Below are 14141 nucleotides of genomic sequence, written 5' to 3'. Positions count from 1 at the left end.
TAGCTTTGTGATATCGGGCAAGTTATGGAACTTTAATTGCCTAGTTTTCCATTATTACCACCTTAATGATGAAGAGACTACAAAAGGTAAATTTTTTTGTGTGTAAGTTTTATCAGAATCTGAGGGTTAGTCAAGCCTGGAGTAGAGTAGTTGCTCAGTAAGTATCTGACGCCGTGAACATGAGTCATACTACATAATAGCTTGCGTGCTAATGAAGCAAGGCAAACTTTTGCATCTGGAAGATGTAGAGTGTGTGTATGAGGGTTCCCGTGGGCTCCACCAGCTTAGAACAACCTCTTTGTTAGACTGATGTCTATCATTTAGTAACAGCTGCTGGCCTTTGCCAGGCGCTGTGCACTGGGACTCCTCATCAAGAGCTAAACTGTTTGCGTCTGGTCTTTGTGTTTCTCTCTCCCATCCAACTTGATTATAACTAGTACTTCAGTAAGACTTAATGTATGTTTTAGGTGAGAAATCGGGAAAAGTAAAGAATAGGGAAAATCTAAAGAGAAGAATTACTTAAGATAGGCTGTTAATTAGTAAGGTGATTCGAGGCAAGTGTAGTTAGTATTTAGTATTGTATAGTATATAGTTAGTATTTAATAGTTAGTATTTTATTTAGCAAATGTTTGATTGCTAATGGGCAAATTGCTAAAGCTGTAAGGAGGACCTCTCTTCAGTAGGAAAAACAGTTGTAGCAGATAGTTGGTAGCCTATTGATTTCTGCCACTATATAGTATTTTCAGTTAGTCTACTTTTCATTTAATACAGCAGTGTATTATAAAACTACATATTTTATTTTAATTGGTGGTTTTAAGAACTTGTTCCATTCATTTTACATTTTATTTTTATGAAGGAATTAAAACAGTGTTTTATGGCACATGTTGCTGGAGTGTATATATTTCATTAATACGCTTAATTTTTTTAGTAATTGTTTTGTAAGCCAGAAATACTTATGATCTAACAAGTCCAAGATAAGACCTTCTGCAAGAGAATATACTTTTTTTTTTTTTAAATGTTGCCTTGCCAGTCTTCTAAATCCAACTTTATTTCAGGCTTAATTTGTGACTTGATACCTGCTGATTTTATTTCACCTGAAGTTGCATGATGGGCTTGGGGATGGTATAAGGTGTTGGGCATCCCTTGGAGCAGACTTGAGATGTGTGTGTTTGAGTGTATAAAGGAAGAAACAAGAATGTGACCAAGAGGAGTAGTAATGCTGGTAACTTAAGTCCTTTTCATTCTGTTTGGGAGATGGCAATGTGAATTGTAAATGTATTCATGAGTTAATAAAAGTGATTTAACAAAGTTGCTTGAGAAATAGCCAGGATGTGTGTTGAATTCTTTTAACTACTGTGTTCTAAAAACTGGGTAAGTATGAAGGGTTGTCCTCAGTTTTGATTATACCTTGTCACAGTTTGGAGTGTTTTAATTCCTTTACTGTGAGGGGGTGGGTGGGCCAGGGGCGAGTTGGAGGGGAGCACACGTGTGCTGGTGGCGCTGGTGCTGGCCAGCCCAGTCTGCTCCCTGGGACTGGGGGCCTGGTTCACCAGCTTGTCCTTCACTCTCCTGCTTTGTAGCCTGAAATTCAGATTTTTCAGGAAATTGATTTTTAAAATGATGGCAACTAACTCAAAAATACTTAAACATCATGGACCAAGTAAAATATATCTGTTGGTCAGATATGCTATCATCTTATAATTTCTGATGCAGATAATTGGCTTTAGACATTTTTTAAAGATGTCCGTGACTGCTTTTGGACTCCTTTAGCATTTAGGTTTCAGAAATTGCTGCTCACATGTTGATAAAACCCACTTTGTTGTTAATTGGTCATTGATTTACAATAGGACTGATAGTTAATTAGTAAATGGCAAACATGTTCCATTCTTAAAAGTAATACTGGTTTCTATTTATGGACTATTGGATAACATATGTCCATATTGGCTAAAGTGTATGTACAGACTCAGAGAATAGTGCAAGGACTGAAGCATGACTTAGTATAACCTATCAAAAATTGGTATTCGTAGTCCACTTTTTTTTTTTTTTTTGATGTCTGAGTGAGTGCTTACTTTAAGCATGCATTAGTGCAATTTGGTTCATACCCGTTGTACTAACCTCTTAGGGGTTTGAAATACTGTTCTGAGCAGATTGCTTGTCTAGAAAATGAAATTTTAAAAAAAAATTTTATTTATTCATTTGACAGATCACAAGTAGGCAGAGAGGCAAGCAGAGAGAGAGGAGGAAGCAGGCTCCCTGCTGAGCAGAGACCCTATGGGAGGTTTGATCCCAGGATCCCGAGATCATGACCTGAGCTGAAGGCAGGGGCTTAACCCACTGAGCCACCCAGGCGCCCCACAGAAAATGACATTTTTTGAAGTTCACATTATCTTATATGACCCATGATCCTTGAAGAACATAGTGTTACCATGAAAAAAAAGTAGGTGTTCCTCGAGTCAGAGTGTTGAACAAGGGGGTGATAGAATATTTTTATTTTTGACTAGGCTTCGTGTTTCCATAGTGGAAACCAAGCTGTTGCCTTGATTGACTTTTCTTTTTTTCTTTCTCATGTCCCCATTCTCACTTGATATATGTAACAGCAACTGCAATGAGAAAAACAAACTTAGGCTCAGTTCTTTCCTGCCTTTCAGGTCCAAGTTATAATTGATTGTGCCCCCTCCCCCCCCCCAGCATCTTTACTATGATTCCTGTATCCTACTTAAGGGAATCCCTACCCGCTTTGGGAACACTTCAGGAGTGGCTGGTGTGGGTGAGAGCTTAAAAATGGAATTGCAAGTGAAAGTTCAGACTTAACAAAACCTTAAACCTTAACCCGAAGCCCTCAGTGCTTGTAAACTGGTATTTGCTTGCTTCTGCTCCAGAATCAAGAAATGCTGGTATTGTCTTTGTTTAGATTTTAGTTTTTATAACATTCTTGTGGACAGCTACCCTTACTGTTAAAATGCTTGAATTTTGTCAAGTGAAGAAACCCAAGTGCAGTTATCATAGTCCGATTGTTGTGAATGTAGTCCAGTATGGGAACGTGTGTTCAAGACCTTGGCTGCACTTGGATTTCAGGAACTGGGAAGGTACTTGTGTGGAAACCCATGTGCAGTCTTCGCTTTGGTTAGATGGATAAATTAGGAATATAAAATATTCAGTTCCAGGTTAGATTCAAACACAAGGTGAGCTTCTCTTGCTGAATGAAAAGCTAAATTTGAGGGTAGGGTCTTTGCCAGCCAGATGTTACATATAGAAAAGATGTATTTAAGTGTCCTTTAAAAAAAAATTAGGTTGAATCTATTAAGTAAATATATGACCCAGGAGTATGTTGTTCTGGTTTTCATTCTTACTGGCGTACTGTTTGCCTTCTGTTTTGTTAGCAATTAAATGAGAAAGCAGTTGGGTGAAGCATACTATTCTAAAAACCTGAGATACCAAGTTTCCACCAGTGAGGATCTTGAGTCCGTAGTAGCACTGTTGGTCTCAGGAAAGCATTATCAGGTGTGGCCTGAGGGCCAGGAGCTTTTGCAAATCCAGAAGAAAGTTGAGGCGTAGAAAGAGTCCTAACAAAATTTTCTACATTAAATATTTTATCTGATTTGGATGAAATAATTGGAACCTGTAACGTCAGGATCTTCCTATCTTACATTCATGGAAAGCAATTATGATTCTGTTCCTCTGTATTTTTAGGCCAGTCTATTTGTCCTTTTGTTGAAATGCGAGATGAGAATCTCGTTGCATTCATAATCTGTAACGTCATACCTCAGTTTTATGTTTATTTTTTATGTTTAGTTTAGGCCATATTTCTACCAGTCTTTCTGAATACTGGTCAAGTTATCCTGTTTGGTCTTATTTTTTACTTCTTAAAAATCTTCCATTCTCTAAACATTGAGGAAAATCAGAAAGTTTAAAAACTTTCCAACCAAATATATCTGAGGAAACATCCCACTTTCAGGATCTTCTATTTATGACTTGGCCTCCTGGGAGAATTAGAATCTGGTCTACAAAAAGTCTTGTGTTTACAATTTCTGGCCCCAGTCACATGGAAAAACAAGAAACTTTTTGGCATCTGTTCTTCTAGGAATGATTTCTCCAGGAACATAAGACTGGAACCAAGTAGGAGGAGTATAGAAAACATGAAGGTGAACCACAAAATTGACATGGTTGGAAGGTATACTCTAATGCTTAGTGGGTAGTTGAAGCAGGGTGTGTGTGTATGTATTTTCCCCTTGAATACTCAGCCACTTTAAGGATTAAGTAGCGTGATCTCCATTTTACAAGCGAAAAATCTGAAGCAGAAAGGTGTCCAGTGTCACACAACTCAGTAAATGGCTGGGCCAGCATTCCAAGGACAGTCTCCACCTAGCAGCTCTACTTTTCATCACTCTATCTGTAAAGAGTGTCCAGCATAATGGTATAGTAGAGTTAAAGGCCCTTTAGATTGAGGGAAGTATTTTGCATCTATTTTGAGTGCCTCCAGATACCACCAGCATTACCATGTTTGAGGGGAATGTAGTGGTAAACTCTAAGACAAAGTTCCAGTTTTCCCGGAGCTTCCATTCTAGTAAGGGAGACAAACTAAAAAATGCTGGAGAAGATGTCATGAGAGACAAATGTAGCAAATTTCATTTTTGTTAGAGTGATTAGGTGAGGCCAAGACTTAAAGGGAGGCCATTGCCATGAACTTGGGGCAGAAGAGCAGAAGACAAGTGCAGAGACCTTGGAGTTAGGTTAGCTTGAATGCAGTTCAGCTGGCTTTTGTTTTGTAGGTCATCTTTGAGCCTTCCCTGAAAGAATTGGCAATGCATAACAATTGTTGAATGCTTCATTTTTTTTCCCACAGGGCTTTTTTATTTAGTAATCTAGTTGTTGCCTTGAGATACCTGTTTTTCCCATTTTCTAGAAGTGAGAATTTGGAGCAGACTTGGGCACAGGTAAAAGGAAATAGTTTAATGAATCTACATATTGTGCCTGTCACCCAGCTTCAACAAACAGTTGACGTTTACCAAGCTTGCTTCATCCCCACTTCCACTCCTGCCTTTGATGTTCTTCCTGGAGTATTTTGTACTTTCTTTAGAAAAGTTATAAGACCAGTCAGTTAACACCTTTGTGCTTTTCACCTAGATCACCGATTGGTAGACTTTGCTGTATTTGCTCTTTTTTGTTTTTGTTTTTGTAATCTGCACTGTTTGAGAGATGCAGACATCTTGACATGTCTTTTTTAGGATTAAGGGTGGTTTTCTTCCTAACCACAACATAACCATTACCCAGTTCTGATATTGATACAGTGCTATTATAAAATGTTCAATACATACATGTTCAAATTTATCCTGTTACTCCATTAATAATCTTCAGCTTCATAATCCAGAAATCAGTCAAGGATCATGCATGTAGTTGTTCAGTCTCCTTGATCTAGAACAATTCTCTGGTCTTTATGATTAATGATAGTAGCACTTTGAAGAGTCCAGGCCCAGTAGTCTGCAGAATCCCTCAATTTGGATTTGTTTGCTTGATTTTCTTGTGAATAAAGATAGGTTAAACACGGTTGCCATAATTATTAGATAGAGATGTCCGTGTATTGTATCAGGAGGCACATCAGTTTGTCTCGCTATTGATGTTAAGCAGTCATTTGGTTCAGGTGAGATCTACCAGATTATTGTAAAGTGCCTTTTTTCCTTTTGTAATCAGTGATTTATAGAGTGACAAAGTTGAGGCTGAGTATACTTTTCTTCAGTCTTCAATTGTCTTTAGCATCTGTTGATGATTTTGAATCAGTTATTCCTGGAGGTCTTTAAAGCAAAGTGTGCAGATAAAAAATTTTATCTGTGAATAGTTAGTATGTAACCAAAAGATAAAGGTAAGTTAAACAAAACAGAAGATAAGAAAAACAAAACCCAGCCATGGTGCCTCTGTGACACCACATGAATTCCGTAACATCTCCATGCTCAAATCCCTAAATTGTCTTAGAAGTTTCTCCCCAGTTGGTTTGCTTGAATCTGAATCTAGACAAGGTCCACAAGTTCCATTTACTCGATGGCCCCTTGAGTCTCTACTGTAACTGATTCCCCACTCTTTCTTCCTTTCCAAATTTGGTTGATCATTCCCTAGTGTTTTGTATGTTCGTCTAACCCAGGTATTTTCTGTCAACTAGCAGGTAGAAATTTGAGTCGTTCTCAGATCTTGTTTTGCAAGAGCACATAGGTATTCTGGGTGTAGTGTGCTATCAGGTTGCACGTCTGTCTTTTAGAGAAGATTCATTCTTGGTGGGTGCAGGTACCCGCAGCCTCATCCATCCATTTTCAAGTTCCCCATCAGCCTTTCACCGAAGGATGCTCGCATCCATTGTAATCATTGCCTAGGATTTGTGTAGTTGCTTTCTCATAATTAGAGATAAGGTTAAACTTTGTTAATCCATTAGGGACTGCAAAGAGTGATTTTTCTAATCATGTTATTACTGCTTTATCAATGAGGTTTTTTTTTTGGACTTGTGTTCATTCCTCCTTTTTTATGTGTATCTCCCTGGGGAGTATTTTTTTTAAAGAATACATTCTTCATCTTCACAGAGGATGTTTCTGGACTTCTTAATGATTATCTGATATGTCCTCAGTTTTCTGATGGATAAATTGGGAATAATTATCAGGCTTACCTCTTGAAGTTTTTGCGGAAGTTGCATGAGCTAGTTCATGTAGTGTGGAAATGGTGCCCTGCACTAGTGTTGGTAAATGGTAGTTCTTAAAGTAACTTGATCAGTTTTGTGGAAACATCTAATACTTCAGGTGTAATGGAGAGGAGGAGGAGGAAGAGAGTCTTCATAAGCTGAGATCATCAAGAGGGCTGGGCTTGTATAGAATGGGCTACTTGCCCACCCTGACCTGCCATTTATATGGAAACAACTATAATACAAGAAGTGCTTGGCTATCCTGGCACGCTGGGAGGGGTGTGGATAATTGCAGGGGTAATATCTAGAGCATGCTCTGATAGGGAGTTAGTGCAGTGAAGTCAGTAGGTCACTCTAACGGTGGGTGGGTCAGATGAGATAGTGGCTCCAAGTAACAAATTTTCACTACGTCTTGGCCTATCGAGATTTTTATCTGAACAAAGGGCTTCTTGCCTAGTTTGCTTTGCCTTGTCATTCCACACACACCCCCTCCAAACCGTTTGCGATAGCTGATCACTTTGGTAGGGGGAGGAAATGCTGTACTCCCCTTTGGCCTTTTACTCCGGATCATTTATTGCTTTAAAAAAACAAAAACAAAAAACAAAACCCCGCTCTTGAGGATTGTGTAGGATATTGAAAGCTTAACACTCTTAGTTGGGTACTTTATCATTAACATTTTATTTAACAAACATTTGCCTACACTGTGTGCCACACTGTTTGAGACACAGATCATATCACTGAACAGCGCAGACAAGAGTCTCTGCCTTTATGGAGGTTATATTCTGGTAGTGAGGGAAGAATAAACATAAATAAGTCCTGTAGTAGGTTAGAAGGTATTGAGTGCTATGGGGAAAAAATAAAGCAGAATGGGGCTCCTAGCTGACTCAGTTGATAGAGCATCCAACTCTTGATCTTGGGGTTGTGAGTTCAAGCCCCATGTAGGGTGTAGAGATTACTTTTTAAAATAAATTAAAAAAAAAATAAAGCAGGATGAAGGACTGAGATGGTACGGGGAGTTACTTTTGAGCAAAACTGTACATGAGAGAAGAGCCAGTTCTGTGAAAATCTGGGAGTGCTCAGTGTACCTTGCATTAGGAACAGCAAATGTCGAGGCCCAGAGGTGTGTTTGGTGCATTGTGAATAAATAAAAGGGCGACTGCTTCCTGGATTGGTAAGTGCCCTGCAGTGGGCCAAGGGCCAAAGTTTGCAGACAGGTTAAGAGGTGAGGGCAGTCGGTTAACTAGATGGGATGGGATGGTGATTGGGACCAGAGTTCTAGTGGTTGAAATGACAAGTGGTCCGATTCCAGGTAGATTTTTTGAGGTAGATCCAGCAGACTGACGGGTTGTGTGTGGCTTAAGAGAAACCATGAGCAAGCGGTCAAGGATGACTGATATTACCGATATGCTAGGCATTGAGCAATAGTGAGGACAGAGTTGCCTTTCCTTGAGATGGGGAAGACTGAGAGTGAGACAGGTTGAAGGGATATGAGCCAAGTTATTCACACTCCCAAGCAATGGTAGGTGGTCACAAACAATAAGAACCATGGTCCATAGATTTTGCTGTAAGAACTCTTTGATCTGAAGATCATACATTGCTGATTCTTGTAACATAGTATCTTAAGGATGGAGGAGTTAGCAAGTGAAGGAAGACTGGCTTGGGTGGATTCATTTAGCCTGTGGTAACAAAGTCAGGTGTAGAAGGCACTAGATTTAATTGTTCATTCTCTGGTGAAAGAACTGACTCATCAGAGAATGAAGGCACAAGCCTTGGGTTTGGATGGTGAGAACCAGGATAAGCCCTGGTCTTAGAGCTGACTCTTCAAGGTTTTTCTGCTCTATTTGTTTACTTACCTAAGAATCCTGTGCCTGGGACTTCTTTTTGTTTTGATTCTCTTCAGTTTCTCCTAACATACATCCATTTATATGTGCTCATACATAAGTACTTCAGTTGAATTTTGTCCTATGTGCTGTTGTAGTCTATTTTGTAAGCGTTTGTTATGTATACATCTCAGGTATTTTCTCTACAAGCACCAATTTTTAAATGTGGATGATACCAAATGATCTTTTATTAATTGACGGATTATTGTATTCTATTTTGTTTTTTTTCTATTAGTAAAGGTGTGTTCCTGTCATTGGAGGTAGTGTTGTCTAGCGATTACAAGGGCAGAAACCATTTAGACCCATAGATGCGAGTGTAGATCCTGATGTAAATACAAATAACTGTCTTGGGGCAAGTTATACTGCTTCATTGGTTTCTTTTTTCTCATCTATAAAATGACCGTAGTAATTGGACTTATCCCATGATTGCTGTGAGGAGAACAGTAGTGTACACAGCACTCTAGGTACAGTGTCTGTAAGGTGTTAGGACTTAGGTTATGAAGTGTCAGGTCTTTTTTATTTCCATTATTTATAATTCACTTATCTTTGACAACCAGGCCCCTGTGAGCAGACTTAGGCACGGCCGCTCTCTCTGCTCTGCTCATATCTTCATTTCTCAGAAACGTTACTGGAGTTTGTTCCATGTGCATGATCTGGTGTAATCCACGTGGAAGTTGAAACCAGTGGTAGTTTGAAAGTTGTCCCGATACCCAAAAGGTTTTCATTCTCTGAGACTTAAAAAAACAAACCAACCACAGAACTTTGTAACTACAGAAGCGGGTTAAAATGGATTATCTCAGGGAATGTGTGTATGTGGATGAAACGATAAATCTGGTAGTTCATGATTTTTCCTAGGTGAATAACATTGTATTTGAAGACATGGTTTACTTACATGGAAAACCATCCTCCTAAACCCCTTCTCTCCTCAGTACTTGGCTGAAAGTAGAGCTGGTCTGGTTGGTAGAGGGTTGAGGGAGGGAGGCTCAGATCTGTGCCCACTCTGCCTTGCTTCCCACCCTTGTGAAAATACGGGGGCTAGAGACCCCCGGAATATGGTTTAAATGCCCTCTGAGTTCAACCAGGGTTTCATGCATCGCTTACATACTTTCAAAAATTTGAATAGCTGAGGTTGTAGATTTAATAGAAATGTTTAGCTGAAAAGGATTAAGGGCAAGCTCCTTCTATGTTTCAGGGACTGTTGTATACAGTGTTACTTTAGCTCCATTTATAATTTAAAAGTGGCTGAAATTCATATGAGTTGTATTAGAAACCCTCATTTCACTTTTAAGTGTCACTGATAAACTGCTACCAATATCCATTTTTACGTTTTTAGAGTAACAATGGGTTGAGGAAGGTCTTGTATGTATATATACATGTGTACTCTCTACCATGCACCATCAGTCTACTCTGATAGTGGAATTTGCTTTACTGAACCTTGAATCAAGATGACAAAAGTGAAAATGTGTATGAAAAGTCCATAAGTAGAATTTTGTATAAATTTAGGGTTTTGTTTTTTTTTTTTAAATTTAACTCGAAGTGACGTCAGTAGGAGCTAATTGTTCCTGAGGTGGTTGAGAGCCTCTTTAAAAGTATTTGAATATTTAATACTTTATCTCTAAATAACTTTGGTAAGGAACCTAATATGTCTGGCATATAGTTGACAAATTAATTTTAAAGGAGCTGGTCTTATAACTTTTAGTCTGTACAAGTTGTAGAAGGTAAAGCAGCATTTTGTTGAGTACCTGCTTGTTGCCCTGGACAATTTTAGGTGTTTTTTGTATGTCATTTGTTCCTTACTAAGCCAGTAGTAGCCAGATGATGATTTCATTTTACAGATGAGACAGTGGGGGCTCATAGATTGTTACTTGCTTAGATCCTGCATTTAGGAAGTAACAGCTTGGGTTCTGGCCCTTCAGAGCTTGTCTGCTTTCTTGATCATGCCATCCATACATGTGCGTTTTCTCAGGTGTCTGCATGTTTCACGATTCTTTAATTCTTACTAGCTGGTACAGTGAGCATTTTTCACTGGATCAGAATAGAAGCAAGACCTGGCAAGCCTACCGTTCAGATTGTCCGTGGAGTATGTGGTTTTTAAAGTGACTCCAAAGCCAAAAAGATTATTGTTTGGTTACTTTTCATGTCACTTTTCTGCCCTTTGTTAGTCTCCTTGCCTCACTGAATTTGTTGTGACTTGGAAGACTGATGGCTTTACGGATTGTGTTTCTTGTTCTCGGTTGGATTTTTATGACGGTGACTTTCTGGAGTGACCATATATGTCCTGGATTTTACAGATTGTCCCAGAATAATTTCCTAGTTTGGAAGATAAATTATATGGTCACCCTAGATAATAGAAAAGAGATGTTGGATTTGGTTATTATAACTAATTATATTTTGATTATATTACCTAAAGGGGGTTAATAGCTGATTTAATTTGGTGTTACCTATTTCCCTCTTTCTAGTTCAAACACAGCAAATTCTTAGGTATACTTTTCTATTCAGATTAATTCTTCAGTTGTAATTTAATTTATCCAGCTACATGAAACAGTACCAAAATGTTATTCTAATTTTGTGCAAAACTGTCAAGAGAACGCTCTCTGAGAAGAAAGCCCTCTCCTTTTGGTGGCGGGGGGGGGGGACTTCTGCTCTGTTTCACAGTGAATGCCCTTGTGTTTTTTGATTTGGCAAAAAAATTGATTATACTGTCCATCACCACTAGGGGACCACTTTATATATTCCACACATAATACTCTTATTATGGAAATACTTGTTTTCTTAAAAATGTACTACCAGGGAACCAACCCGTATATTTTATCATTCCTGTACCTATTTTATTACTTGTCTCATATTTCTCCCTTAACAGGATTTACCTGACTTGTGTAGCAGCTTAGTCCTAGTAATGTAAAAACATAAATTAAAAAGTTTCATTTTAGCTGATGAAAAAATTTTTCCATGTATGTTTTTCCTGAAAATAAAGGACTTCTGGTTAGTGTTCATTGTATTTTTGTTCTAGAAATACTTATTTAAAGGAAAGAAAAAATTATGCAGAACTCACATTTTATATTTTATTTGGAATCGTTTTTAAGGAATGCATACTTTATTTCCTAACAAAGTAAAGTTGGAGGCTGTGGCAATCTGTTTATGACTAGAATGTGAAATTTAGCTGCATTGTAATATAGTCTCTCTTTCTCTAAACTAAATTGACCTATTTTTGGTTTTGTTTTTCTTTTTCCAGTCTTTACCAGGTGCTGGTCTCTGGATGTTTTTTGTTTAAATTGGAAAATCTTAAACCTGCCCACAGACTGGTATGGTATCCAGTAACATGGGGACTGCCAGCAATGGCTTCCGAACGGTCAGAGAAGCATAGGCAGACGGAATTGAGAAAAGTCAGCCTTGAGCTTGTGTTTGGCCACCGCCTGCTAGTCCAGGGAGTGAGGGCACAATGTCTTTTTCTCTCTATCTTACCTGCTGTTCTAGAGAAGTTAGGGGTTAGACCAGTGTGGATTTGGTTTGTGACGGGATAGAATATGGCTAAGAGATTTGACTTGCATCGATCGTATTTGACAAGAACAATGTTCCTGATGTTAGCAGTGCTTACCAGTGGTGGAGGAAGAAGGTGCTTGCTCGGTTTCTAAGCACTTGGTTCTCTGAACACACAAGCCACTGGTGGGGGCTGCTGCAGTGGGGCCCTTCCCCTCCTCCCCTTCCAGGAGAAACACAGAGGGTTTTGCTGCCCCTTCTTGAGGGAAACACAGACAGGGTCGGTGAGCTGCTGCCGCGGAGAAAAGCAGCACCTGAACTCTCCTCTCGGGGAGTTGGGCTTTTCTGTGTGAGTTGGAACAAGTGGCTTCGACGATGAATTTCAGGGAGCTTTGTCCAAGGCAGGATTTCACGACTGCCATCCGCTGTTTTCTTTGTAATCAAGGACCTGCCGCTTATACTGAACCATTAAAGGCACGTTTAAGTAGTTAATGTTTATTAGTCATCTGATTACATTTTATTAAAAATTGAGATGATCCTAGATAATGTCCACGTGTTTCTTTAGAAAGTTTTTGGCATGAGGAAAGTGGTCACAGAAATATGACCAGCTTTCAAGATTTGGCAAGTCTGAAGTGATACAAATCCCAACTGTTAGTATATTTGATGCTTTTATGTGTGGGGGTTTTATTCATGTCAGTCATTATTGACCCAGGTTCTCAGGAGGAAGGATAGTAATTCGTTTTCTTAGTATAATTATTATAGGGCTGTATGCTTAAAAAAGGCCTAAAGATGGGTTTAAGACATTTCCATCTAGGCAGCATTATGAATTAGACCTAATAACCTAATTCAGTAGAACGTTTATCTTTAGCCATTCTTTCCAGCTCCTTTCCTGGTCAGTGAGAGGTGTGTGTTTTAAGTTTTTTTTTAATACCGTGGTCTATTTTGAACAGTTTTGGAAAGCAGTGGCTTTAGTATCATTAATAGGTCTTAAGCTTGGTTCTGATTTTTAAAGGAAAATATGTAGATTCATTGAAAAGCATCTACTTTGTCAGGTATAGGAAAACATTTCACTTTGAGGTAGCTTTATCACAGAAGGAAAACTCACATTCGAAGTCGATGTGTGGCAGGCATTAGGATGAATAACAAGATGTTCTTCGTATTGATCTGTCAGCAACAATTATAATTAACTTTGTAGATTTAGAATTTGTCTCTTTTTCAGGAGAAAAACCATCAGATTCACAAACTTGATTTTAGATGGATTTTAAATGTCTGTTTTGCAGAATGATTTTTTTCCCCTTAATCCAGGACTGAAAAATGTCTGACTGACCTAATTAAAGATAACTTGTTATCTCATGGTTGATAAATGTTTGTTTCATTGAGGTTTGGAAGATACAATACATTATTTTTCGGTCTTTCAGAAATTTTGTTCTCCTCCTTACTGTCCTTGCTTTCTAGACCCTTTAATAAGAAAGCATGACTCAAAGGAAGAACTGCGCAACAAAATCAAACTTCGTGTCATTGTGCCTTTATCCTCTCAGAGATCCTCTCAGAGATTCTCTTGGAATTATTGCCTGATGAAAAGGAAGGGAAGGGAATTACCTTGAACATTTTTCAAAAATCTTCTGAGGTCTTCCTCTAGCTAGAAGAAATAAAAACATTTTAGGGTTTTATAAAACTAGAATTTCCTAGTTTTTTGTTTTTGTTTTGTTTTTTGTCTGTGGCATGTTTTGTTTTCCTTTAGGGCAGGAGTCATTTCAGTTTCTATGTTACTGTATGATAACTACCACATACACATTTGTAGTCGGAATTGAGGAAAATTTTATATTAATAAATTTGCATAGACTAAGTGATACTTGATTTTGTGTTTGGGGGTAGGCGATAACACTGAACTGAGCCGATTCCATCCAGGACCGCAACCGGCTGTAAAGTGCATTATTCAGATTCATAGCATTTGAATATCCATTATGGTGCCCTTTTGAATAATTAGTGTTTTTTTCCCCACCCTTTTCCCTTAAGGTGCTTTAAGATTTTGGTGTCTGTTCCAATCTGAGCCGCCGACCACAGCAAGAAAGAAAGGGCAGTGTCATGGTAGCCAGTTCTTAGTTGCTAGAGAAGTTAGGTCACTT

At 38.6% G+C, this 14141-nt stretch overlaps 2 protein-coding genes across 2 annotated transcripts in view; both read left to right on the top strand.

Moving 5' to 3' along the window:
* MRPS6 (mitochondrial ribosomal protein S6) overlaps positions 1-14141 on the top strand; it is a 66754-nt gene that overhangs the window by 8512 nt on the left and 44101 nt on the right.
* The window catches only part of SLC5A3 (solute carrier family 5 member 3), a 33748-nt gene that overhangs the window by 7775 nt on the left and 11832 nt on the right, over positions 1-14141 (top strand). The gene's annotated exons all lie outside the window — the stretch shown is intronic.

This window comes from Mustela putorius, unplaced genomic scaffold (assembly GCF_011764305.1).
Source record: "Mustela putorius furo isolate JIRA1106 unplaced genomic scaffold, ASM1176430v1.1 tig00000765_pilon_pilon_pilon, whole genome shotgun sequence".
In the NCBI taxonomy this organism is placed as follows: Eukaryota; Metazoa; Chordata; class Mammalia; order Carnivora; family Mustelidae; genus Mustela; species Mustela putorius.
The sequence above is the reverse complement of the archived record's forward strand: the minus strand, read 5'-3'. Positions and strand labels throughout refer to the sequence as shown.